At 42.4% G+C, this 26582-nt stretch overlaps 1 protein-coding gene across 3 annotated transcripts in view; it reads left to right on the plus strand.

The window, feature by feature from the left end:
- The window catches only part of PELI2 (pellino E3 ubiquitin protein ligase family member 2), a 184660-nt gene that overhangs the window by 16390 nt on the left and 141688 nt on the right, over positions 1–26582 (plus strand). The gene's annotated exons all lie outside the window — the stretch shown is intronic.

Below are 26582 nucleotides of genomic sequence, written 5' to 3' on the forward strand. Positions count from 1 at the left end.
AGAAGTAACTGGGTAAAAAAAGGCTAAAAATCTGCTGCATTTTGTGCTTATTAACACAATTTAACCAAGAGGTAACAAGCTCAGCTTTATCTGTTAAGGATTTCAGTTAACAGAATGCTTCAGGTGTGGCATGTTTACGGACTGTCGAAGTTTTAGGTTAACTGATGATTAAGTAGAAATCTCAATAGAGGATTCCCCCTCCCCCACGAGATATAATTGACATATAACATTAATTTCATGTACAACATAATGATTTGATAATTGTGTGTACTTCGATGTGACCACCACAATAAGTCTAGTTAACATCTATCATCATATATAATTACAAATGTTTTTTTCTTGTGATGAGAACTTTTAAGATCTGTAGAGGATTTTGTTAAAATACAATATATGGAGTCTACTTGAGTCCGTCTTTGATGGCTTAAGTTGGCCTTGTTTATCCTTCTGAACATTAGTCATTAAATAACACTGTACATTTTAAAGGTAGAAAACTGAGGCCCAAGGGAATCCTCTGAAATTCTTTTTTAAACCTTAATCCTATAAATAAAATTTTGAAAATAAAAATTCTCTGTTAAAAGTAACTTAGCTCTCTGTAAGAGTGGATTGTAGGCACATGTGCTGGTTGAGGGCTGCACTGGTTCACCTCCGTTCTGCATATTTGCGGTTTTCAGTATCTCCTCGGTCCGCAGCTTCTTTGGTCATGCCCAGAGGCTCTGGATTTAGGTAGTTTGCCAGCAAAACAAACATATTTGCTTCTGTGGAACATATAATTTAGAAGCATCACTGTTAGTTGCCAGATTATATTTTTAACCTTTTAACTGGTGGTTTCTCTTAATGCATCGAGCTGTTAAAAATGAGATTAAATCAGGGTTTCAACCGGGGAGAATTGGTACCAGAAAGCAAAGCTATAGATTGTCATATGTGAAATATTCTCCAGGGCTGTTCATTTGGAGGGATGGCTTTGTTTAAACAAGAACAAAAATAGCAGTTGACTTCTTCAGCCCACTGACCTTGGTAATTGTGGCATCATCTGATGTAATTTATTGAATGCCAACTTTTTAAATTGATGTTTAAAGCATGGAGTTTATATGGGACGCCAGCCAATGGTCTCACTTTAAAGTGAATGGGTGTCTTTCTTCTCTCTTTCTCCTTCTCCATTCCTCAGTCTTCTCTTCCTCTTCTTGTAGGTGTGCACTCTGAGACCATTCCTTTTCAGAAGACTGGCAGTTTGCCTCTGGCAGTTTCTTACAGGAGTTTCACGTGGAGAAGAAGCTGCCAGTATAGAATTAGTCTGTTTTCCAGCTCCCCCTTGAAAAGCCACTTCACACATTTTCTCCTCTGGCTAAAGGTGACTGTTACTAGGGTTGGTGTCTGGTCCTACAGAACTGGGAAGAGTTGGTTGGTTGTTAGCGTAACAAAGGGAATTTAACCCACCCTGTAGAAACTTTGTTTTCATTTGCTTATTGCACTGAAAATGAGGGCATCAAGTTTACTGGGAGGAGTCCAAGATAGGGTCTGTAACCTCTTTCAGAAAGTGGTTTACGTCTTCTCATTAGCATAAGAATCCTAAAGTAACATCTTTCCTTGAGAGATGCCTAGTAAGATGATTTTCTCAAATGAAATTTAAGAATTTCTTTTCAGCTGTTGGAATGGGTAATAAGAGAAAAAAGGACTTTTGTGGTCACATTAACAAGTAATTGCTTTGTATTTGGATTAAAGTGGAGGAAAAGTATGAAAACCCAACCTACCCAGAGTTTAGTGGGCATTAGATCCTGTTCTGTGGCCAGGACAGCACTTTTCCAGTTTCCCCTCAAGGTAGCCTGGTTCCTTGTCACCTCCAGAGTGTTGCTGATCTGAATATTTTAGGTTTGATTCTTCGGCGATGATTAGGCACGTGTAGACAAGGAGGTTTTTACAAGCTTCCCCTCTTTAGGGCACTTAGGAGTATAGTTAGTGTAAGAAAGATGACTATTCACATTAAGGTGTGTTCGCCAACATTTTCATCAGTCATTTAAAAAAAACAAGATTGTGCTGATCAAATGGAGGCTGGCAGTTTGGTTTTAAGACCTTAAACCAGTGGTTCTCCACCTTGGCTGCACATTAGAATCACCTGGGAATCTTTTTAAAATCCTGATTTCTGGGCCTCATCCTCCGGAAATTCTGTTTCTTTGTTACTAATGTTGTGGCCCCACCCCATAACAAAGAAATAGAATTTCCAGAGGACGGGGCCCAGAAATCAGGATTTTAAAAAGATTCCCAGGTGATTCTAATATGCAGCCAAGGTTGAGAACCACTGCCTTAGACTGTTCTGAGTTAATTTAAGTTGCTTATGTGCTTTATTTAGGAAGTCAAACATGGATTCATCTTTGCAGAAGAGTTCAGAACCTGAAGAGTGATCATTCTCATAGAAATATTATTTGATTCTAGATATTTCTGTTTGAAGTGGGGACAATGAGCTGATCTGCTCTGGGTGGCAGGTCTGGGAGGCTCCAGGATGCCTCCCCCTGCTCCTTACGCTGCAGATATCCACCTGAGGAGGCTGCCCTGGGTGCTGTCAAGTGCTCAGATGTGTGGAGGGGCCAGGCCATGTGTCCTGTCTCTCGCTTGCTTTCTCTCCCCCCCACCCCCCATTCCCCCACTTCCTGCACCAGCTCACCAAGGCAGCCTGCATATGCGCCTGTTACATGCTCACCAGGGCATTACAGTGCTCAGAAAATTGCTTTCTTCAAGGACTGGCTGTTTTTGTTTAGAGTAGTCATTTTTCATGAGGTAAAAGTAACTTCAGGAGTAGTCTTTGAAAATTGTACATGTAGTTATTAGTAAAATGTGCTGAGTCCCAAAACAGATAGCGTGTTTATACGTAGGTTTTGACACAGCACCTTACATTTGGAGTTTTAGTCCTACCGTGGAATTGGAAAAAGCACTTCCCAGGATTTGGGCATTTCCTCTCTTTGGAATCCCCTGCAACTTTTTCATCAAGTCAGAATGCAAGTAGTTCTGTGATGCTTTTTGTCTTTCAAATACTAAAATATTTATGAATTTTTGTTTTTATAATATCTGTACAGGAAAATACTATGAAATTCAACTTCCCAAGGGGGATATTATCTAATAGGGTATTTGCAAAATTTGAATTTTTATAGCTCTGACTTTAGAAACTTTGTAAAATGATCTATTTGGCACATTTAAGGTTTTATTGTTAGAGATGTATGAATAATGATGGAATATTAAAGTTTTAATCCACCAAGTAAATAATATCATTTATTTTATTTCTGACTAGTTCATTCATGGCATAACTAAAAGATAGAGTGAGCAAATTGTTTTCAATATATTATATTGTCATTCTAGTAATGTCTATTGTTCATTCATTCAGTGAGTTTCAGGTCTCAGTAGCATGATTATGGAAATACTTAGTTCATGTTGGAACAATTATTTCTCCTGTTGTTGTTGGTGTGTTTTCTCAGGTGCCTTTTCCCAGCCTGGCTTTTGCTTGCTTCCTGCTGACAAAGTTGATGAACATGTGGGGAAGCAGTGGGAAAAAGTGGGGGTTACAAGTGATTCAAGCTGGTCCAGCCACAGAGAGCTGGAGGGATTTTCAGAATGTAGGCCACACAGTTGCAGGGACAGCTGGGTGGAGGTGGACTCATTGGATAAGCCACAGAATCCTTAATTATCTAACTGCATGCCTTGCTTCTTGGATACCCTAAATGACAGGGCATTACATACCCAATCGTTTTCCTTGGTTTGGTTTTGGCAGGGGGAAGAGGGAAGAAAGGAAAAGGAGACAGATGGGCCAGGGAAGGTGGAACTGTAGGAGAGAGGATGAGATGAGAAGAATTGTGGGGCTGTCAACAGAGGGGTTGAAAATTTTGGGTCTTCTTTGGTAGTTTCAAGATTTAATTGTCTTAGGCTAATTATGAAACTATATTAAAATTGGTATATCTGTATTTTGTATTTGATTGCTTGTTTTCTAAGTAGAGTATCCTATAGTTTTTTGTTTAGTGCTTTTAAAGTTCATTTCTTGTTGAACTGACTCCTCTTTCCCCTATCTATTCCTCCTTTTACCATTGTTTACCTTCTCTTCTCTCTTCTTTGGGTATATTTATATTTCGGTTTATTTTTTAAATCTTAGATTTACTTTTGAGTCAAGTGCCTTAGGATCTCTTTAAAGTGCTTACTGCCTTTTATGTTTCAGCTCCCCTTTTTTGTTATAGCTGTTCTTCCATGTTGCAAAAAAAATTTTAAAGTTAATTTTCTAAAAATAATAATTCTGGTAACCAGCGAGACTCCACCAGTACAGATGAAGAACAGAAAACCTAGGGCCAGAAGCCCTGACAATAATCCTATCACACCCATTCCATTTAGCAAGCTTCTGGTTGGTAAAATTGAGCTCCTTTCTTTGGAGAGGGTGGTGCAAACCAACTTCATTATTAAAAGGGAGAGGTGAGATTTTACTATTTGAGACTTGTCATTGGTAGGACATTTCATTGTTGTTTAAATAGGCTTTCATCAGAAATCAATGACTGATTGTCTGAAAATGAGTTTTTCTCCCTTTCTCCCTACGGTTTCCTCCCTTGTTAACATCTTAGCGCATATACTAGTATGAATGAAATGGAAAATGCAGTCCTGTGGTGTTGGGGTCCAGCCCCAGCAGGTCCAGGGGTCCCCAAAGGTATGGACGGAATTGGCGAAGAAGGAATGACACGGAGACAGCGTTCAGTTGATCAGCAGCCTAGCCAGGATATCTAGCGAGGATCTCCAGCCAAGTTCTGTCCAGGTTCTCCAGCCAGGTTCTGTGTTTTATTGTCTTGTTACATCTGTATTTATACCAGTTGATTTTAATCCTATCAATTTCTATTCAAAAGGTTAGGGCGATTCTTATCTCCATTCTAGGGAGTAAAGATTATGTAGCTTAAGGGTGATTGTTTGTAGTTAAAGTGATTAATTACCCGCCTGGCATTTAGTTAAGGGGTTTTATTCCCTCCCTAACTTCAGGGAAAAATCCCTACCTGGGGAAACAATGTTTCTCGGAGAGGTGACCTTGGTTAAAACACATAGCGCCAAGAAGGGGAGCAAACATATTAAGAGCAAACATATGCCATATACGCCAGGTCCCTTGAAACATATGCTGTGCAGATGTTTCTTCCCTTCAGCGACTGTGTCAAGCAGCAAGGATGGACCGGCTTCTGGCACTGTGGATTATGGCTAAGTCATACATCATGGCCCAAATGTATAATTCAGACAGGAGTATCTAAGTTGAGTATACTTAAATCTGGAAAGTTTGTAATTTGACAGAACTGATGCATCTTTTCCATTAATATATTTAGGAGCAGTAAAGAATAGTTAGTAACAAACCCCTACTCCCAAAACACAAACAGTTTAAACAGATTCCTTTCTCTAATGCCAGATACCCATTTAAAATGATTTAAAACAGTACCAATGTTTACTTTAAATGAACCATTTGAATATATTCTTGTTAGGTGCAAATTAATCTATTTTTTTTTTAAGTTTGAGAACTGCTGAATTAGATGATTATAATCAAAGTGGCAAATATGATTTTCTGATCAATGTTTTTTTTGCTTTAAAATTCATTAAGTAAATTTTTTTTGTAGTTGTGTATGTTTTTTTTTAATTAAATCTTTATTGTTCAGATTATTACATTTGTTCCTCTTTTTTCCCCCCATAACTCCCCTCCTCCCAGTTCCCACCCCACCCTCCGCCCTCACTCCCCACCCACTGTCCTCATCCATAGGTGCACGATTTTTGTCCAGTCTCTTCCCGCATCTCCCACACCCCTTTCCCCCGCAAGAATAGTCAGTCCATTCCCTTTCTATGTCCCTGATTCTATTATAATCACCAGTTCATTCTGTTCATCAGATTATTTATTCACTTGATTCTTAGATTCACTTGTTGATAGATGCATATTTGTTGTTCATAATTTGTATCTTTACCTTGTTCTTCCTCTTCCTTTTCTTAAAGGATACCTTTCAGCATTTCATATAATACTGGTTTGGTGGTGATGAAGTCCTTTAGCTTTTCCTTATCTGTGAAGCTCTTTATCTGACCTTTAATTCTGAACGATAGCTTTGCTGGATAAAGTAATCTTGGTTGTAGGTTCTTGGCATTCATCACTTTGAATATTTCTTGCCACTCCCTTCTGGCCTGCAAAGTTTCTGTTGAGAAATCAGCTGACAGTCGTATGGGTATTCCCTTGTAGGTAACCGAGTTTGTTTCTCTTGCTGCTTTTAAGATTCTCTCTTTGTCTTTTGCTCTTGGCATTTTAATTATGATGTGTCTTGGTGTGGCCCTCTTTGGATTCCTTTTGTTTGGGGTTCTCTGCGCTTCTTGGACCTGTAAGTCTATTTCTTTCACTAGGTGGGGGAAGTTTTCTGTCATTATTTCTTCAAATAGGTTTTCAATATCTTGCTCTCTCTCATCTTCTGGCACCCCTATAATTCTGATGTTGGTACGCTTGAAGCTGTCCCAGACGCTCCTTACACTGTCTTCGTATTTTCGGATTCTTTTTTCATTTTGCTTTTCTGGTTGGGTGTTTTTTGCTTCTTCACATTTCAATTCTTTGACTTGATTCTTGCGCTCCTCTGGTCTGCTGTTGGGTGTCTGTATAATATTCTTTATTTCAGTCAGTGTATGCTTAATTTCAAGTTGGTTCTTTATCACAACATCGAGGGTCTCATTAGATTTCTTGAGGATCTCACTACATTTATCGGCAGTTTTTAGAAAATTATTGAAAGACCCTAAAAGTGTGGTTTTGAGCTCTATATCTTCCATTTCTGACATCTGCGTCCTGTTTCTTTGTCTCCGCATTTTTTATGCTTTCTTGGTACAACCCCTAGTGGTCTTTATGCGCAGTCTTGTTGTAGTTAAGCCTAGATTGTTGTAGGTAATACTGGCGGGGATTTGACCTCCAGGCCAACTGGCTGTCTAATCTAATTTTTCAGAAGTAGTAACAGCAGTAGTAAATGCAACAGTAACGAATCCTTTATTTTTATTTTACCTTTACATGGGGTCTAAAAAGAAAAGGACATTAAATTTAAGCAAACCTTTTAAAATGACTCCTTCTTTGAAAAGAAGTTCCTTTTGGAAGTTCCTAAGTGAAGACTTAAAGGGTCATGTGCATACACATCATAGCCTTCAGCAAGTCACTAACCCTCTTTAAGAGGGTCTTTGTCAATATCTCCTTATGGAATGACAGCAGGAAAAGAGAATGTCCAAGGTTTAAAATTATTTTTAGTTTTAAATTTGATGCCAAGGACTTAATTGTGTTTTCAGTTTGAAATTTTAGTTCAACCACAAGACAGGGAATAATTGATGATCCATCAACTAGAGCCAGTGAGTTCTAGTGGGTAAGTGGGCAGTTGACCTGTTATCAGGAAGATGATGGTTCTCCTGTAGGCACTGGAGGAAAGGCCAAGAGAATGGGTGGGTACATGGAGCTTGGCAGGTTTGCTGGCCAGAGCAAGTGGAAGTTGACACAGCAGCTGAGAGCTTATGTCTACCCTCTTCTCCCTCATCCGTTATCATTTAGTTGCCCTATCAACTGAAGAGAGCATTAGTTCAGTAACATAAGAACAGCAGCCTTGTCTAGTTCAGTTAGAACCCAAAAGACTGGTGGCAGGCTTGCACCATCAGGCTGGGATGGAAGTTGCATGGTACTGAATTGTTTCCTCTTAAATCTGGGGTTTCCTTGGGTGAGCTAAAAGTATCACTTAGTTTTTCTTTCAGTTTTATTGGAATATGACTCATAGCACTCTTAAGTTTAAGGAGTATACAGCATAAGGACAACATTTGTTACAAAATGATTGTCATAAGTTTAGTTAACATGTCAACTCATAAAAGTATAACTTGTTTTAATTCATTGAAAACAGAGTGATAATTTGATTAACAGTGAAAACGTTTAACACTTTTTGGGCATTATTCAGTGTACTATATGTATAGATCTGGTAAATCGAGCACAGGCATAGATGTTGGACCAGACTCTTGTCTGTGTCTTAAGTGCTCTTCAGGAATGTATATAGAGGACTGGCTGGCCTGTCATTGGCCAGGTAGGCAAATACACACCTGTTCTTTTGTCTAAGATATTTCTGAGTGGAATTTACCACATAGTTTTTAGGAGGTAATTTGTTTCATGGACCATATTAATGGATTTGAAGTATTTTATTACAAGGAAAATGCCTTGTAGCATTGTACAAAGGACATTGGCAAAGCTTAAATGCAGGTTCTTTGCACATGACCATTCAGTATAGTAACAGCATAGTTCTTACCTTTTCCCATTCTAGAGTTCTTTCATGAGCAGCGATGTCTGATTTACTGTAACTTTAGTGGCCTCTGAAAAAAGGTAGCCGTGGGCACACAGGTATTAACAGTGGTCTCCGTCCTACTCTTAAAATATTTGCTCATCCTTCAAAATTAAAACAGCCTCCAGTTTTCTTCAAGTAAATAAACAATACATACATTACGCATTTATAAGTCTGTGGAGCAAAACTGGGACATGATATGTCTTCACTGTTGTTCTTTCTCATGAGGTTTTGTTCCACCCACAGAGCTATTTGAGAATACATGGAGCTCACACCAGGAATTTGCTCCCATTTACAGTGATTGTCCTCAGATGTCTCAGAGTCAGCAAATTTTCAGAATTAGGAATTTAATGCTTAAACTAATCCTGAGTTTCTTAGCCAGGAGATAATTAGATTTCAGAAACTTTTGAGTATGTTTCATACAGAGAGAGCCATGTCTTCCCAAATTTGAAAATAAAATTACTTTCTTTTCTATCATTTCCTTGAATACTGTTATTAGAAGAAAGAGTTAAAATAGGAAATCTCAGGGTTACCAGAAATCTACAGATACAGCAGTGGCAAATTGAAATACCTCCTAATTTCTTCTTACAAATAATTGCCTTTTCTTAAGTAAGCTTCAATGTGTTCATTGTTGGTGATGTAGGAAATACAGACATGTACGAAGGAGGAACTAAGGCACCTCACAGGACCCATTGCACGGAGGAGGCAGTTGCCCCTGTGCAGTGCTTCCCTGACACTCCCTAAGTCCCTTTCTGCTCCTCTGCTGGGCAGACCCCACAGTAGTGGAGGGCCAACATGAATCCGATCCTTCAACATGCCTCTCAAACTGTTCAGTGGCTGCCAGGGCATGTGCTTATGTGTTTTCCTCTCCCCACCCCTTAGTCTCTCACAGCATCCTGTGTTCGATAGACTAAATTCTAGTGTTATTTTACATTTGTTTATTTGGCTTTTGTCTCCCTTACACTAGAATGTGTGCTCCTCGAGCCTGAGGACCATGTCACAGTTGTACCTGGCAAATGCCTGCAATATTGTAGGGACTTAGTAGAAATTTCTTAAGCAATGAATGAATGAATCTTTCAGGCCCTTCTCTTTGTACACTCATGCACACATAATTACATATACATTTATCCTTAACCAAATTCTTTACAAAATGTTCTGATATCTCTTTTCATATTTTTAAATGTGTTTTTATTGATTTCAGAGAGAGGGAGGGGAAGGGAGAGAGAGATAGAAAAATAGATAATGAGAGCATCTTTGATCAGCTGCCTCCTGCACACCCCCTACTGGGGATTGAGCCACAATTGGGGCATGTGCCCTGACCAAGAATGGAATGGTGACCTCCTGGTTTATGAGTTGATGCTCAACTGCTGAGCCACACCAGCCAGGCTTCCTTTTCATTTTAAACATAGAGGATGTGATTATAATGACGCTTCTAAAAAAAAGCATGAAAGATTGATATTTATTTTTAGAAATAGGAGTACATAGTCTTCCTATTTTAAATTAGAATGATCCAGACTACTGTACTATATTTAAAACTTTAAAAAAATGCAGGGCCAGATTTAGATCTTTTTTAAAAAAAACTGTAGCTCTTTTATTTTTGATTTTTATGATATATAACTTTAATATTACATAAAAATTATAAAAATAGTACAGAGTTCATGTACACCTTTTACCCTGCTTCCTCTAGTGTGTTCAGCTTGCGTAACCACAGAATAATGATCCAAGCCAGGAAATTAACACTGAGAGACTACTAGTACCTAAATGACAGATCTTATATGAATTTCCCCAGATTATCCTGTAATGTCTTTTTTCTGTTCTAGGATCCAGCCCCAGATCTCACATTGATTGCATTGGCCATAATGTCACTTTGGTCTTCTCCAATCTATCTTTAATGACCATGATTGTTTTGATAAGTACTGGCCAGTTGTCCTGTCGATTGTCACTCATTTGGAGTTGGTCTAATGTGTTCTCTATGCACTTTTATTAAGAAGTCCACAGAAGTAATGTGCTCTTCTTAGTGTATCATCAGGAGTACACAGACATGAATGTCTTAACTTGATCACTTGGCTAAGGTGATGTTTGCTTAATTTCTCTTCTGTAAAGGTAATATTTTTTTTCCCTTTGTAATTGCTAGATATCTTGGGGGAGACACTTTGAAACTGATTTTTGTGTTTTTATTTAAACTTTCCCAACTCTGAGAAAAGGATAACTTCCCTTAGATTAGCATTCATCAGTGGATCTTGCCTGTAATAGTTATTACTGTAATGTTTGCCTAATGGTGATTTTTTATTTCCTTCATTTCTCTTATATTTACTAATTGAAATTGTTCCATAAAGAAAACTCTCTCTTCTGTTTCATAATATTTATGACTCATATCAAAATGAAGTTATGGATATTTATTTTATGGGTTACAATCCAAAAGTGTTAACTGTTTATTTTTTTGCTCACATTGTTCAGCTTTCTGGTCATTGGGAGCTCCTTCAGGTTGGCTCCATTTTTTTGTAGAGCACTTCCTTGTTTTTCAGCACTACATGATGTTCAGACTCATCTTGTATTTTTACTGCTCCAGCCCTGGAATCAACCATTTTTCCACGAAGCTTTGGTTCATTTTATTGGAGAACTAGAGGCCCAGTGCACGAAATTCATTCATGGAGGTGGGGGGGAGAGTTCCCTCAGCCCAGCCTGCCCCCACCCCAGTTGGGGACCCCTCGGGGGATGTCCAACCCCCAGTTTAGGCCCGATCCCACAGGGCAGTCAGACACCCCTCTCACAATCTGGGACTGCTGGCTCCTAACCACTCACCTGCCTGCCTGATTGCCCCTAGCCTCTCTGCCTGCCTGCCTGATCACCCCTAACTGCCTCTGCCTGCCTGATCACCCCCAACTGCCCTCCCCTGCCGGTCTGATCTCGCCCCCACCTTCCCTTCCGGCCTGATCTCGCTCCCAACTGCCCTCCCCTGCAGGCCTGATCTCGCCAACTGCCTCCTCTGTTGGCCAATTTTGTTCTGATTGGTCAGTTTCTATGCCAGTCAGCATCAAAAGCTCCGCCTCCTAGGCAGTCATTGGCTCCTCACAGTTGACCCAGATTTGGTTCTGATTGGTCAGTTTCTGTGTCAGTCAGCGTCTCTGGGCCTATCAGCGGGGCCTGATCAGACAGGTGGGGCTGATCAGCAGCCCTGGTGGAGACCTGGAGAAAAATGGAGGCACAGCTATTGGCCAGGCTGGGAGAGAGAGGCAAGTTCTGATCAACGGCTGCCACAGAGGCTACAGATCAGACCCTGCCTCTCTCTCTCTGCAGGCCTCTCTCTGGGCCTGATTCGCAGCCCCCTAGGCCAGTGGTCGGCAAACTCATTAGTCAACAGAGCCAAATATCAACAGTACAATGATTGAAATTTCTTTTGAGAGCCAAATTTTTTAAACTTAAACTATATAGGCAGGTACATTGTTATTAGCTAATTAGGGTACTCCTAAGCTGGCCTTTGCTAAAAACGTCCTCAGTCTGATTGAGGTACGTTCGCTGAGGTCGACCCCTTCCAACTCTCCCATCCACACTCGTCCTGTATACTTCTTTCGTCTATCTCCTTTCGTTCATCCTCTCTATATGTCCAAACCATCTCAACATACCTTTCTCAATCCTCGACACTACATCTTCTTTCACTCCACAACGTTCCCTAAAATTAACTTAATAAACTTCACTTAAAGTTTTAAGTCAACTTTGCACTGTACGTGCACGCCCGCACATGGTATTTTGTGGAAGAGCCACACTCAAGGGGCCAAAGAGCCGCATGTGGCTCGTGAGCCGCGGTTTGCTGACCACTGCCCTAGGCAGTCAGTGCTGGGTCGGGGCACCCGCAGTGGCCCGGTGCACGAAATTCATGCATGGAGAGGGGGGGAGAGTTTCCTCAGCCCAGCATGCCCCCACTCCAATAGGAGAGCCCTTGGGGGATGTCTGACCGCTGGTTTAGGCCTGATCCCACAGGGTGGTCGGACACCCCTCTCACAATCTGGGACTGCTGGCTCCTAACCAATGACTGCTGGCAACCCAGCACTGACTTCCGGTCTGGTCGAGCCTTTGGTCGTTATGACCCTGGCTCTTTATTATTTAGATGGTATTTAGAAACCCATATCTGGGTGTTAAGGGAGCTGGAGTTCATTGCTCCTAGGTCCTCTCAGTGGACAGAGCGAGGAAAAACCCCAGATATATACTAACCTATGCTTGCATGCATATTTATATTTATTTCTATATCTATTTATATAAATATACTAGTGGCACGGTGCACAGATTTGTGCACATTGAAAGGAAATTAATTAGAAAAAGTACTTTAATATCGCTATTTGCCCTTTCTCTATAATAGAAGTGTCAACAAAATTCACAATGACAGATTGAAACACATGTGTGCAATTGGCGCCAGTGAGAGCTTTATATGTATCGTGCATGTGCGAATCAACTTAGCCTTTTATATCTATACTAGAGGCCCGGTGCACAAAAATTTGTGCACTCGGGGGGGAGAGGGGGTCCCTCAGCCTAGCCTGTGCCCTCTCGCAGTCTGGGACCCCTCAGGGGATGACCACCTGCTGGCTTAGGCCCACTCCCTGGGGGATTGGGCCTAAGATGGTAATCAGACATCCCTCTGGCAGCCTGGCAGCCCTCGGGGGATGTCCACTTGCCAGCGGGGAGCAGGCCTAAACTGCAGTTGGACATCCTTAGCACTGCTGAGGAAGCAGGAGAGGCTCCCACCACCACCGTTGTACTGTCAGCCATCAGCCTGGCTTGTGGCTGAGCAGAGCTCCCTGCTGTGAGAGCACACTGACCAACAGGACCAACAGAGGGCAGCTCCTGCATTGAATGTCTGCCCCCTGGTGGTCAGTGTGTGTCATAGTGACCAGTCATTCCCAGTCCTTCTGCTGTTAGGGTCAGTTTGCAAATTACCCTTTTGCTATATAGGATAGAGGCCTGGTGCACAGGTGGGGGCCAGCTGGTTTGCCCAGAAGGGTGATCCAGATCAGGGTGGGGGTCCTGCTTGGGTGCCTGGCCAGCCTGGATTACGGGCTGATGGCTGTTTGCAGCTGGTCATACCCCCTTCAGGGTTGGGGTCCCCACTGGGGTGCCTGGTCAGACTGGGTGAGGGGATGAGGGCCGTTTTCAGGCTGGTGGGCAACTGAAGCTCCCAGCCTCTTTTTTTTCTTTTTTTTTTAAATTCTGGGATTTATTTACCTTCTATAGCTGTCACTGGAGCTGAGAGCTGGCTCCAGCTCTGAGGCTGTGGCTGGCTGAAAGCAGGTATCTGGGTTTGCTTAGCTTCTATAATTGAAACTCTGTTGCCATCACTGGCGCTCTAAGCTCTGAGCCCGCTGGCAGCTAAAGCAGGTTTCTGGGTTTGTTTAGCTTCTATAATTGCAACATTGTTGCATCCAGAGCTCAGAGCTGGGCTGCGGCAGGTGGGGAACCTTGGCTTCCTCCATCACTGGAGCAAGCAAGCCTCATGTTCGCTTCAGCTGCGTGGCTGCCGGCTGCCATCTTTGTTGGCAGTTAATTTGCATATCTTGCTGATTAGCCAATGGGAAGGGTAGCAGAGTTACGGTTAATTATCATATTTCTCTATTATTAGATAGGATACAGACTAAACTTGCTTAATTAGACCTGCTTTCTGATTAGCTAAACTTTTTCCAGCCCAGTGAAGCAGGCCAACTTCTCTTTCAGGTAATTGTCAGCAACACAGCAGTAAGTATCCACACAAAGCAGATTATTATTGTAGATCATGCAGGGAGAACAAAGGGTAAAATATTTAACTGCAGCAGTGTTTGACTATATTCTGTTTGATTATATTTGAGAAAACCTGAAGTCATTTTCTGGGTCCACCATTTCTTCTTTTCAGTTGGGTCAAGTTTATGAGCTTTCTAAATTTCCATTTTCTGGCTAATGAAAAGAAAATAGGATTCCACCGAGTCTCCTATCTACCTACTCCAGGACTTCTGTGAGGATCAAATGAGATGAGGCATGAGAAAATGCTTCACAGCCATTTGGTTAAAGTGTAAAAATGTTTCCACCTGGCTATAAAGCAAGTCGTGTTCCTGGGCTGAAGAAACTGCAAGGAGGCTAGTTGTCGCTAGGGAGAGGAAGCTGGGCATTGCTATGTGATGTCATTTCCTGGACAGACACTTAGCATATTAGCCTTTTATATATATACTAGAGGCCCGGTGCACAAAAATTTGTGCACTCGGGGGGAGAGGGGGGTCCCTCAGCCCGGCCTGTGCCCTCTCGCAGTCTGGGACCCCTCGGGAGATAACGACCTGCTGGCTTAGGCCTGCTCCTGGGTGGCAGAGGGCAGGCCCAATCCCTAGGTGCAGTCCCTGGTCGGGCTCAGAGCAGGGCCGATTGGGGAGTTGGGGCGCTGCCCCCTGTCATGCACAGAGCAGGGCGGATCCGAAGGTTGTGATGCTACCCTCAGTCACGCTCAGGGTAGGGTCGATTGGGGGATTGAGGCACCACCCCCTGTCACACTCAAGACAGGGTCGATGGGGAGGTTGCGGCGCCACCCCGTCACGCACAGAGCAGGGCCAATCAGGGGGTTGAGGAGCTCCCCCCTGTCACTCACAGAGTAGGGCCGATAGGGGAGTTGGGGCACTGCCCCCTGTCACACACAGAATCAGGGCAGATCAGGGGTTGGGGCGCCGCACTGTCACACTCAGGGCAGGGTTGATGGGGAGGTTATGGCTCTACCCCGTCACACACAGAGCAGGGCCCGTGGGGGGGAGGGGTTGGGGCGCCGCACCCTGTCACACACAGCAGGGCCGATCAGGGGGTTGGGGAGCTCCCCCCTATCAGGCACAGAGCAGGGCTGATCAGGGGGTTGGGACGCCTTCCCCTATCATGAACAGAGCAGGGCGGATAGGGAGGTTGTGGCCCCAACCCCTTTCAAACACAGAGCCGCAGGGCGATCAGGGGGTTTGGGCGCTGCCCCCTGTCACGCTGATCCTGGTGCCGGGAGGCCTCCCTGCTCCGCTGATCCTCGTCCTGGGAGGCATATTACCCTTTTACTATATAGGATAGAGGCCTGGTGCATGGGTGGGGGCCAGCTGGTTTGCCCTGAAGGGTGTCCTGGATCAGGGTGGGGGTCCCGCTTGGGTGCCTGGCCAGCCTGGGTGAGGGGCTGATGGCTGTTTGCAGCTGGTCACACACCCTTCAGGGTGGGGATCCCCACTGGGGTGCGTGGCCAGTCTGGGTGAGGGGCTGAGGGCTGTATTCAGGCTGGCGGGTGACTGAAGCTCCCAACCGCTCCTTTTCTTCTTTTTTTTTTTTTTTATTCTGGGCTAGCTTTAGCTCTGAGGCTTGGCTCCAGCTCTGAGGCCTTGGCTGCTGAAAGCAGGTATCTGGCTTGTTTGGGTTCTATAATCGAAACACTGTTTCAACTCCAGCTCTGAGATCCTGGCTGGCTGAAAGCAGGTTTCTGGGGTTTTGTTTAGCTTCTATATTTGTAACAATGTTTCAAACTGCAAGCTCAGAGGCTGGCAGCGGCAGGTGGGGAACGTTGGGTTCCTCCATCACTGAAGCAGCAAGCCTCATGTTTGTTTCAAGCTGCCTGGCTGCCGGCCGCCATCTTGGCTGGCAGTTAATTTGCATATCTCCCTGATTAGCCAATGGGAAGGGTAGCAGAGGTACAGCTAATTACCATGTTTCTCTTTTACTAGATAGGATGTATTTATAGACTGGAGGCCCGGTGCATGAATTCGTGCACGGGTGGGGTCCTTCTGGGTGGTCTGCAGGGATCACGACAAAATCTGCAGTTCAACTCCACCTGCTGCTTTTGCTCATCCTGGCTCCACTGTGTCTGCTGTGGGCTCCTGCCCAATCAGTCCTGATCAGGGAGTCTCACACTTCCACAGCAGCGCTTGCCAGCCAGGAATCCTGTGTCTGGCACCCTCCCAACGGGAGTGGCCTGCGGGATAGGGCTGAAACCAGCTCTCTGGCATTCCCCGAGGGGCCCCAGATTGTGAGAGGGCACAGGCCAGGCCGAGGGACCCCACCGGTGCATGATCAGGCCAGGGAGGGACCATGGGAGGGCTTCAGGGCATGTCTGGCCCATCTCACTCAGTCCCAATTGGCCAGATCCCAGCAGAAAGCTAACCTACTAGTCGGAGCATCTGCCCCCTGGTGGTCAGTGCACATCATAGTGAGCAGTTGAGCAGCCTTAGCATATCATTAGCATATTATGCTTTGATTGGTTATTCGGTTGTTCTGCCTTTCAGTCTATTTGCATGTTACCCTTTTATTATATAGGGCATTAAAACCATTATTTTGATGGATACCTCTGATTCCAAGCCAACACCCCATGCTTCATTCTAGCCCTTCCCTCTTTCTTTATTTATACCTTCTTTCTTAGGCAATGAGAAACCTGGTTCTCATTATCTATTTAGTTTATTTGTTCAATCCTGATGTGTTATTGAAGGTTCAAACAGGGAAATGGAACTGGTAAAAGATACATTAGAAGATTAATTGCAAGGAATTGTCTCAGGTGATTCTGGATGCTGGCCAGGCAAGTCAGAAATCCTAGAGTATGCCATCAGGCAGGACAGGCTGGGATTCCCGGGCATGGGGTGAAATTCCATCCACAGATGGAATCTCTTCTTCAGGGAAGCCTTGGCTTTGCTCTTGAAGCCTTTCAATGGATGAATGAGGCCTACACAGATAATCTGGGATAATCTCCTTTACTTAAAATGACCTGATTAAAGACTTTAATCACATCTGCAAAATCCCCTCACAGAAACACCTGATTTGTATTTGATTGGCTACTTGGGGATTGTAATCTAGCCAAATTGACACATGAAACTGACCATCACACTTCATGTGTGCATGAAGTAGTTATAGGTTTGCTAACAGGTACCTCTGTGAGAAACAAATAAGATATCCTGGTTTGGATTATAAGCACTGTTTTCTATGTAAAATTTATAGATGTGACAGTGAATATAGAATAGTACTTGTCAGAATTGCCAATTTCCCCTCACTGGACCCCTGTTAGGGGAAAGACTTGATACAATGTCTGGTACAGTGAATAGCTGTTGAATTAATAAAATGAACAAGGTCATCCATCTTATTTCTTTTTTTTTAAATTAACTCTTTATTGTTGAAAGTATTACATACCATATTTTCCCATGTATAAGATGTCCCTATGTATAAGATGCCCCCCCCTTTTCCAACCCAAAATTAAGAAATCAACATTTTAAACATTTTGCTGGTTTTCCTCTTAAGGCCTTCTTCTTTTTTGGCATTTTAAGGAGTTGTTCTTCCTGTTTTCTCCACTGTCTGATCATACACTCAGTGGGAGGAGGTCCAAATTGTCTCTCTGCAGCTCTATCTCCATGTTCTTTTGCATAGCTGAGTACATTCAGTTTGAGTTTTGCAGAGTAAGACAATCGCTTCCGGTATTTATCTGTTTATTTTTTGACATCTTTATGGGCTCGGAAAGCTCTGGTCCCTGTTGCATCTGTGCACTCTCCACCTCCACGTCCAATTTGGCATCAGCTGATGTCAGTAACAATAAGGCTTGTGATTGGAGGAAGTCTGTTTGACAAGGTATGGGCTATGCACCTGTAAGGCTCCCTCCTCAGCTGACTTCTGTGTATAAGATGCCTCTTGATTTCAGTCTAATGATTTTAGAAAAAATAGCGACTTACGGAAAAATATGGTATATTCCCCTGTTTTCTCCATTGACCCCTTCTAGCCTGCCCTCCATCCCCTGCCCCAGTCCTTCTATTATTTCTTTTTACCAACTTTCTTCTCTGCCAGTGTTTGTATTAGGAGAGAAGAGTGAAGTAGAAGACCCCTGTTTGGAAGGGGTAGAAAGAGACCAAAAGATGGGTGTTAGGTTAAATCCTGGACTCCAAGGAAATATTTTGCAAATGCTCTCTTTACTTTGAGATAGTACTGAAATACTTAGTGAAAGACAGAAACCCTTTCCTTTCACAGAATCCCTGCCAGCCCTCCTTTCTCCTCTCACTCCCCTATCCCCACTCCCCACTCCTTCTATATGCTCTGCTTGGTTTGTTTTTCTATCTTTGAGAAAAGGATAACTTCCCATAGTTTAAAGCTTAAAACTAGGTTCCTCCAGGGCATTCCTAGACAGTAGCAATGCACATTTTTGCTGTTTTGGACTAGTAGCAGCATAATGCAAATTGTCATTAATTCATCCAAATTTTATGAGTGTTTTCCTATGCCATGCATTTGGGCTTGGCAAATGAGAGAGAAAAAGATATGGATTCTACTAGTAAAACATATATATTCTAGTGCAGTGGTTGCCAACCGGTGGTCTGCGGATCACTGATGGTCCATGAGGTCCGAAAGGTTGGCAACCGCTGTTCTAGTGCAATGTTTTTCTAACTTGAGTAATACATGGTTCTGTTTCAAAGGGAAAAAATTATCTGGCATCCCCAGTGTTGATTTACATACTTTTATAATAATGTTACTTAGGGATATACAAACACATAACTGGGAATAAACACCGTATGCTTATATCTATTTTACAACTATAAGCCAATTTGCACTGAAATATAAAACTACAAAGTCACTGGAATCCAGATTAACTATATCAGTTTAACGTGATGGATGATAACTGTTTTGCTAAAATAAAGCACTGTTTATGGCACGAAATACTGCATTGACTTATGAAGGCCAAGGTGTTTGAGTTCGGCATGCCTCTACTGCTATGGGGTGACTCAGTCTTCCCACAGAATCTTTGTTCTTCTACAATGCAGTGTGATTTCATTTAGCCTTCTGTTGATCCATATGCATCATCTGCCTCCGTTGGCTTCTTGTTAGTACCAGACAATTAAAGTGGAAATAGTTAGCCCCATCTGATTCTAAATGCAGTACAAACTGGAACACTGAGAAGGAAGATAGAAAACATACTTCTTGATACATTATGTGCCCCCACGAATATGTCCATGAATCCCCATCGGAGAAACATTAGTTCAGTAAAGAGAGAGGTGTGCATACACACATTGGTTCAGTAAGGAGAGAGTCATCATATGATGACTGGAGGTATGTACAGGTACACTGGGATGGTGAGAGAAGGTGTCAGCATTTAGGGTGAAACTTGAAGAGTGAGAAAGACTTTAGAGAACTAACAGCCTGTAGAAGGTTATAAGGGCTGGTGGCATGGGTATTTTGTTACTGATGGGATATACTACAAAGGAGAACTTTTTGAAGTTGATGGTTAGCATTCTCACACACTACTTACTATGGAATTCTAGTGTTTACAAGCTGAGAGATAAATTTTGCTTGTGTTATAGCGCTATAAGATTAAAACCTTCATTTTTCTGTCATTGAGTAGTCTGTTTTTCTTTTTTACAGGGTTATTGTATAATTTATATGCTGTACCTTTTACCTATTTCAGCATACAGTTGAATGGTTTAGTAAATTTGTATATTCATTTTTAAATTAATCACCACAATGCAGTTTATAACACTTTCATCACCTAGAGCAGGGGTGGGCAAACTTTTTGACTCGAGGGCCACAATGGGTTCTTAAACTGGACCGGAGGTAGGGAACAAAAGCATGGATGGAGTGTTTGTGTGAACTAATATAAATTCAAAGTAAACATCATTACATAAAAGGGTACGGTCTTTTTTTTTTTTAGTTTTATTCATTTCAAATGGGCCAGATCCGGCCCGCAGGCCGTAGTTTGCCCATGGCTGACCTAGAGTGTACCCTCTTGCCAGTTTGTTGTAAATTCCTGCTCCCACCCTCCAGCTCTAGGCAACTGCTGATTCACTTTCTGTCCATATGATTTTGCCTTTTCTAGAAGTTTCATATAAATAAGATCATACAGTATGTAGTCTTTTGTGTTTGGCTTATTTCATTTAACATTTGTTTTCAAGCTTCATGCTATAGCATGTGTCAGTACTTAACTCCTTTTTCTCCTGTACAATAAAGAGGTAATATGCAAATTGACCCTCACGCTCTCACATCACAAGATGGCCTGCAGGGGAGGGCAGTTAGGGGGGACCAGGCCTGCAGAGGAGTGCAGTTGGGGGCGATGGGGCTGGCAAGGGAGCAGTTAGGTGTCAATCAGGCCGACAGGGGAGTGGTTAGGGGCTGATCAGGTAAGCAGGCAGGCGAGCGGTTAGGAGCCAGCAGTCCCGGATTGTGAGAGAGATGTCCGACTGCCGGTTTAGGCCCAATCCTGCTGTTCGACTGCTAGTTTATGCCTGATCCCTAAACTGGCAGTCAGACATCCCCCGAGGGGTCCCAGATTGGAGAGGGTGCAGGTTGGGCTGAGGAACCCCCCCCCCCCCCCCACACACACACACAGTGCACGGATTTCGTGCACCGGGCCTGTAATGACAAAATAATATTCCATCTTATGGGCAGTTGTGTATCCATTCACCAGTTGATGGACACTTGGATTGTTTATAGTTTTTGGATTATGTGAATAATATTGTTATGGACATTAGCATGCATGTCTTTGTATGGGCATATGTTTTAGTTTTTCTTTGGTAGATACTTTGTAGAATTACTGGGTCTTATATTTAACTTTTTAAGAAACTGCCAGATGGATTCCAGAGATGCTTACCATCTTCTGGGTGTATAGACTTATTGGCAAGAATGTGGTCATTTACAGGTATAGGGACAGCAGCACATGCACATGGCCAGGGGAAGGAGAAGAGGTGACAGTCACTGTGGTGGGATGGGTTGTTTCTTGGTCTCCTATTTGATGTTCTGAATTCCTACACCAGCACCAAAGTACATAGGATGGCATGCTAAGGATATTGCTTCTTTCTGTTTAATGTTAATATAGTTCTCTTTTCTCTTTATGAAATCTTGTTTTATGTGAACTATTTGGTACTGGGATCTTGAAGAATACCCCTGTAGTATTCTTCAACTGGGCAAAACAGCACCCCCTAACTGTCTGTCCTGTGATGGAACCCTCTCGCCCAGCTTTTAGAAAGTGAGGGAAAAGTGAGAAATGTGTAGGAGGATGAGTGGATATTTTTGTACGTGTGTTGAAAAGGCAAACTAGAGTATTGTTAGGTCATTATTACCCGGGCAGCATTTTGACCACAATTTATTAGTGTGACAGGTTGGCTTGAAATCAGATTTATACGACATGTATGTTCTATGTGTAAATAGCCTGGGAACAGACAGGTTGAGGTTTAATGTTTAACAACAGTAGATGGGAAGTACAGATTACTTCATGCCTTTTGGTCACAATATGAAGTTTAGCACCAAGATCAGTATCTCTCTTCCCTCTTCAATCTGATTCCTTCTATGAGTGTTGGTACCACAAGTCATACCACCCAGAAACAGGAAGTCAGCCTCACTTCCCACATCGTATGGGTTACTAAGTTTTTAAAAACCTTTTTCCTTACTTCCAATTTGACTTCTTTTTCCTATCCCCACCATGTCTGTCACCTCCTAATTTCTTTCCATCTTTCCTCCATTCTAGTCCGTCCTTCCCTATGCTACTAGAGAGATATGTTAACAATGAAAGGCAATTTATGTGACCCTGTTAGGATTTATGTTAAAAAGTATGTGCATGTGTGTTGACTGTATAAAATATAAACTTTCCATGGTGTAAAGGCCGTCATAGTGCAGGGCTTTAGAGAGTAAAGCCTGTCTCCCTCGGTTCCCTGCGCACAGCCTACATGGAACTGCTTGTGGCTGCTCAGGTGTCCCTGGCTCCCTGGAGTGGGCACTCTTGCAGATCCTGCTCTGGGTGTCTTGGAGACCCTGTCCTTCACCACCCTTGTCCACTCTGAACATATACATTCATCCTTCCAAGTCTTAGGGGTGGTGCCCAGGCTACCTGACACCTTCGCAGACATCTTTCTCTCCCCACCCCTCTCTTCCTGTTGCCTCACAACACTTTTACAAACCTCTCTATGTATTGGACTTTGTCCCACAGTGCTGTAACAGTGTGCTTGCTCCTTTGCCTCCTTGCAGGACTGTGTGCCCCTTTTCTCATATGTTTGTGACTAGATATCACTGAGATCTAGTACAGTGTCTGGCACCAAGTGTGCACTCAATAAGGACTTGCAGGTGAGTGAGCTGAGGAGTCTGGGCTAAAGTGGGGGGGGGGGCGACACATGCTTGTGGGAGATGAGAGGCCATCGGAGGAGGCATGTTGGGGCACTCTGCCTCTTTCAGAATTAGACCCAATCCACTACTAATTGATAGAGCTTCATCAGATACCACTTCCTTATGTGACTTGTTTCAGTAATCAAAAGCCCTCACACTCAGAAAGTGTAGACTTATATTTTATTCAATCCCTATACACTAGGGCTGTAATAACAATGAAACGAGAACTGTGAACTTCGATGCCAAAATGTGGGAACCTGTTAGATAAGCCTTAAACCACATACTCATGATTATTGAAAAGTGAGGGCTTTGCATACAGTGTCTCTTTTCCTGTTTAACTTTCTCTTTATGTGTAGTTCTGCTTTATTCTGGTTAGATATTCTGGATGCGGCAGCTCATTCTTTGTCCTTTTTTATTTCTACAACTTGCCAAGCATGATCACATGTGGAATTGTGCTTTACAAAAGAATGCCTGCCTGAAGGAGCATGGGACTCCATGAACACAATGCTAGGAAGGAAGACATGGAAGACTATATCTCATCACCAAGTGGTTCTCCATTCGGTTTCAATAGTTCCAGTTTCCTTGGAGATGGGAGCTCACCTTTTACTTTTTTGTAAAACTGCATCACAGTTGGGAAGAATCTTTTTGTGGTTCTGCTCAATTAATTTTTACCTGAATTTCAGGAGTTGTATTGCCTCAGTTCATTTCCAGATTGTATCACTTCTCATACCTTTGAGGCATCTGTGAATGAGTTTTAAGATCTCTATTTATAATATTGCATACCTTATATTTTTGTACTTGGCCTGAGAGCCTGTGTCTGTCAGGGGATAATGCACATATTTTCTTTTTCTTTTATTTTTAAAGGACATTTACTGTCCGTTGTCGCGTGTACAGAAAACACATTTTTCCTGCCCTCTTCCGTTTTTGGTGATGGTGAGAGACTTTAACAGGTCTCGCTTCCCCATAATTTTCTATGCTGGTCACAGCTGCATTGTGGACAGGATTGATGGCTTTTTGAGAAATCTATGGGATAGTCATTATAATATTGTTATTAAGAAGAAACTTTAAAACTTAGACCTTTATAATTATGCTTGCTGTCTTCTTCTGAAGGCAGGTGTAAGGGTAAATAACGTAAAGTGCTTTGATCTCCTCAAAAGCAAAACAGTTTAAGGAGGAAATATTATGGGGATTATGTCCCTGGCAGAAAGCACTATGTAACTGTCAAGTGTGTGTGGTGGTTAACATTAAGATTTGGTCTTAAGTGCCAAAATGCCAATTTGAAGGAAACCATTTCCCCATGGATAACCAAAGTAAAGAAATTCATTTAAACAGAGTTTAAGAATGAAGATGGGTTTTAATGAATGCCATGTATATTGATTGATCCAATATAATCTTATAATTGATCCCATTCATTATCTCTTACCCTTTCGTTTTGTTCTTTCCCCATTTTAAGTATTTTTTTTTCCAGATTGCTCTTTATCTGATGTAATACTGCACAGTGGAGTATTTATTAATGAATTTTGGGAGTAGATACTTGCCTTCTCTGTGGCCATGTTTCAGTATGGACGGCTTGTGAGGCCTCTGTCCCAGGAATAGCAGAGTGGACTCTTGGTGGCAGTGGAGAGTCTGAACCAGGTGATGCCCAAGGTTCCTTCAACCCTAGATCCTGACAAATCTGATAGAACTTTACTCATTAAAAGCCTGAAGTCTAAAAGATAAAATGGTTTTGCCTCTTGGATGTTTAGAACTTAAGGAAATGAGAGATTCAAGCTCATCTTTGTGTGTTTACAGCTGGAGCCTAGAAAGAAAAAGTGAAAATGAGGTTGAGGGTAACCTCGGTGCTGCTGACCAGTTTTCTGGCGGTGTTGTCTGCCCACACCCAGCACAATACCCTGTGGAGCCTCTTTGACACATCTTTGTCCACTCTGAGAGCTCACATGTCACATGGCCTTTGCATATACAGCCCCTCTGTTTCTCCTTGCTCCCTCCTCACCTACCTCTGAATTTTTATTTCCTATCCAATGCATTTCTTTCTGAATTCTCTTTTGACTATTGTTTACCCCATACTTAACTGGCCCCAGGCATTCCATCCTTGGTGCTTTGTTATTTACACCGATCTGTTTTAGAACAACTTTGTATGTAAGTGTTATTCATTTCTCAGGGGACTGAACTTGCTGAATATGTTACATGAACTTGTAATACCTCAACCATTGGAATGTACCTGTTCAGTGAGGACATTAAGTCAGTGTTTGGGTTTTCATCTCAGCTCTGTGATGGTGGACAGGTTGCTTAACCAATGCCTCATTTTCTCATCTATTAGATAAGGATATTCACAGGGCCTCCCCCATAGAATTAAGAAGATCAAATAAGTTAATACATGTAAAGTGCTTAGAACAGTATTAAGTAAGCATTTAATAAGTTTTAGTTATTATCTGGACCAAAGCTAAGAAGTTATTAAGAAACAAATTATTAGTAGAGTTTACTTAAGAAGACAAAGCAAGTTTCGGGCTTAAATAAAATGAGGTTAAGTTTCTCTTAACAAAGATCTTCTCCAAATAACCCAAATAATAAGGCTGAATTTAATAGATATTTCCTCTCTCATGGAATAGTCCAACATTGAGCAATCCACAATTGCTATAGTCCACAGGGTCATTCAGGAATCCAGGTTTCTTTCATGTTGTTACCCTCAGAAAGTTGGTCTCACTCACATAGTATATAAGCTGTTCTGTCTCCTGTATGTGTTCCAGGCCTCAGGGAAGAGCACAGTCAGGGAAAGTGGTTTTATTTTTAAGGAAAGGAGCCAGAAGTTGTATGTATCACTTGTGGTGCTGTTCCATTGTCCTAAAGAGTCACACCTAGCTGCAAGGGAAACTTAGGGGACTTCCCTCTTATGGACCGGTTAAGAGTTCTGCCACTGAATAACTAAGACATTGGGAAAATTGCTTAACCGCTCTGTGTCTATTTTTTTATCTTCAAAATGGGATGATAAGATGTACCTTATAGGGTTATGGTGATGATTACAGTAAGTTAATACATGTAAAGCATTCAGGACAGTGCCTGGCACAAAGGAAGCATTATTTAAATGTCAGTGATTGTGACTGTTATTTTACTAAAAGGAAGCAGGGAGAGTGAGTACTGGGGGGCAATGAACAGTCTTCCCTGAGAGGAAAACCAGACCCGCGCTCCCTAGCCCGCCTCACTCCCTGAGGTTTCTGAACGGCTGCAGCTTTGCTGTAGTTGCCGCAGGTCCCAGGAATTTTGGGGCTCCTGTCTTGCACAGGTCTTGTTTAGGCCTCCTTGGGTCATTATGAGGAAGGTTTATGAGCTGTGTTTAGGGTTTTGACCTCTCAAATTTTCCTTTCCAGATCTTCTTTCACTGTAGTTTGTCATGTATATACTAAGGAAATAAAGGAAACATTCTATTTATAACTATATTAATTTATCATTATAACATTAATTCTTCCTTATGGTATATATATTGGTAAAAAGATGGCTGTAAAGTGAGGTTTCATTTCTTTTCTTTTTTTAAAAATATATTTTATTGATTTTTTACAGAGAGGAAGGGAGAGGCATAGAGAGTTAGAAACATTGATAAGAGAGAAACATCGATCAGCCGCCTTCTGCACACCCCCTATTGGGGATGTGCCCACAACCAAGGTACATGCCCTTGACCGGAATCGAACCTGGGACTCTTCAGTCTGCAGGCCGATGCTCTATCCACTGAGCCAAACTGGGTAGGGCTCATTTCTTGAAATCCATTTCCAGTTGATGTCAATTAGAAAATGTGTGTTAATGGGAAAGGCAATATACAGTCCAGTTATTTCTAACTCCTCCTGCTTTTTTTCTTCAAGACATTATTATCTCATATCTCTTAATAACACAGTGGGCTGCATGGTCTATATATACAGCAACCTTGGCAGTTCTCAAACGTTGCTGCTTTGGGCACTATTCTAGGAAATGGTTCTGCATGTGCCATGATAGAATAGTAGGTCAAATAAATTGGGAAATACTGCATGCTGTATCTGCCACTTGGAGATTCATAGGGCATATTAGCATATTAAAATTTTGAGAAGGGTGATAGCAGAAAAACCTGTTTAATTGTCTTTAGCTCACCTGACAAACTCTTGAAAATGAACTTTTTTTGATTTATTGGCTTGCTTGTGAGTACCACTACTATAACTATTCTGGAAAATACGG

Source organism: Myotis myotis, unplaced genomic scaffold, assembly GCF_014108235.1.
Source record: "Myotis myotis isolate mMyoMyo1 unplaced genomic scaffold, mMyoMyo1.p scaffold_m19_p_1, whole genome shotgun sequence".
In the NCBI taxonomy this organism is placed as follows: Eukaryota; Metazoa; Chordata; class Mammalia; order Chiroptera; family Vespertilionidae; genus Myotis; species Myotis myotis.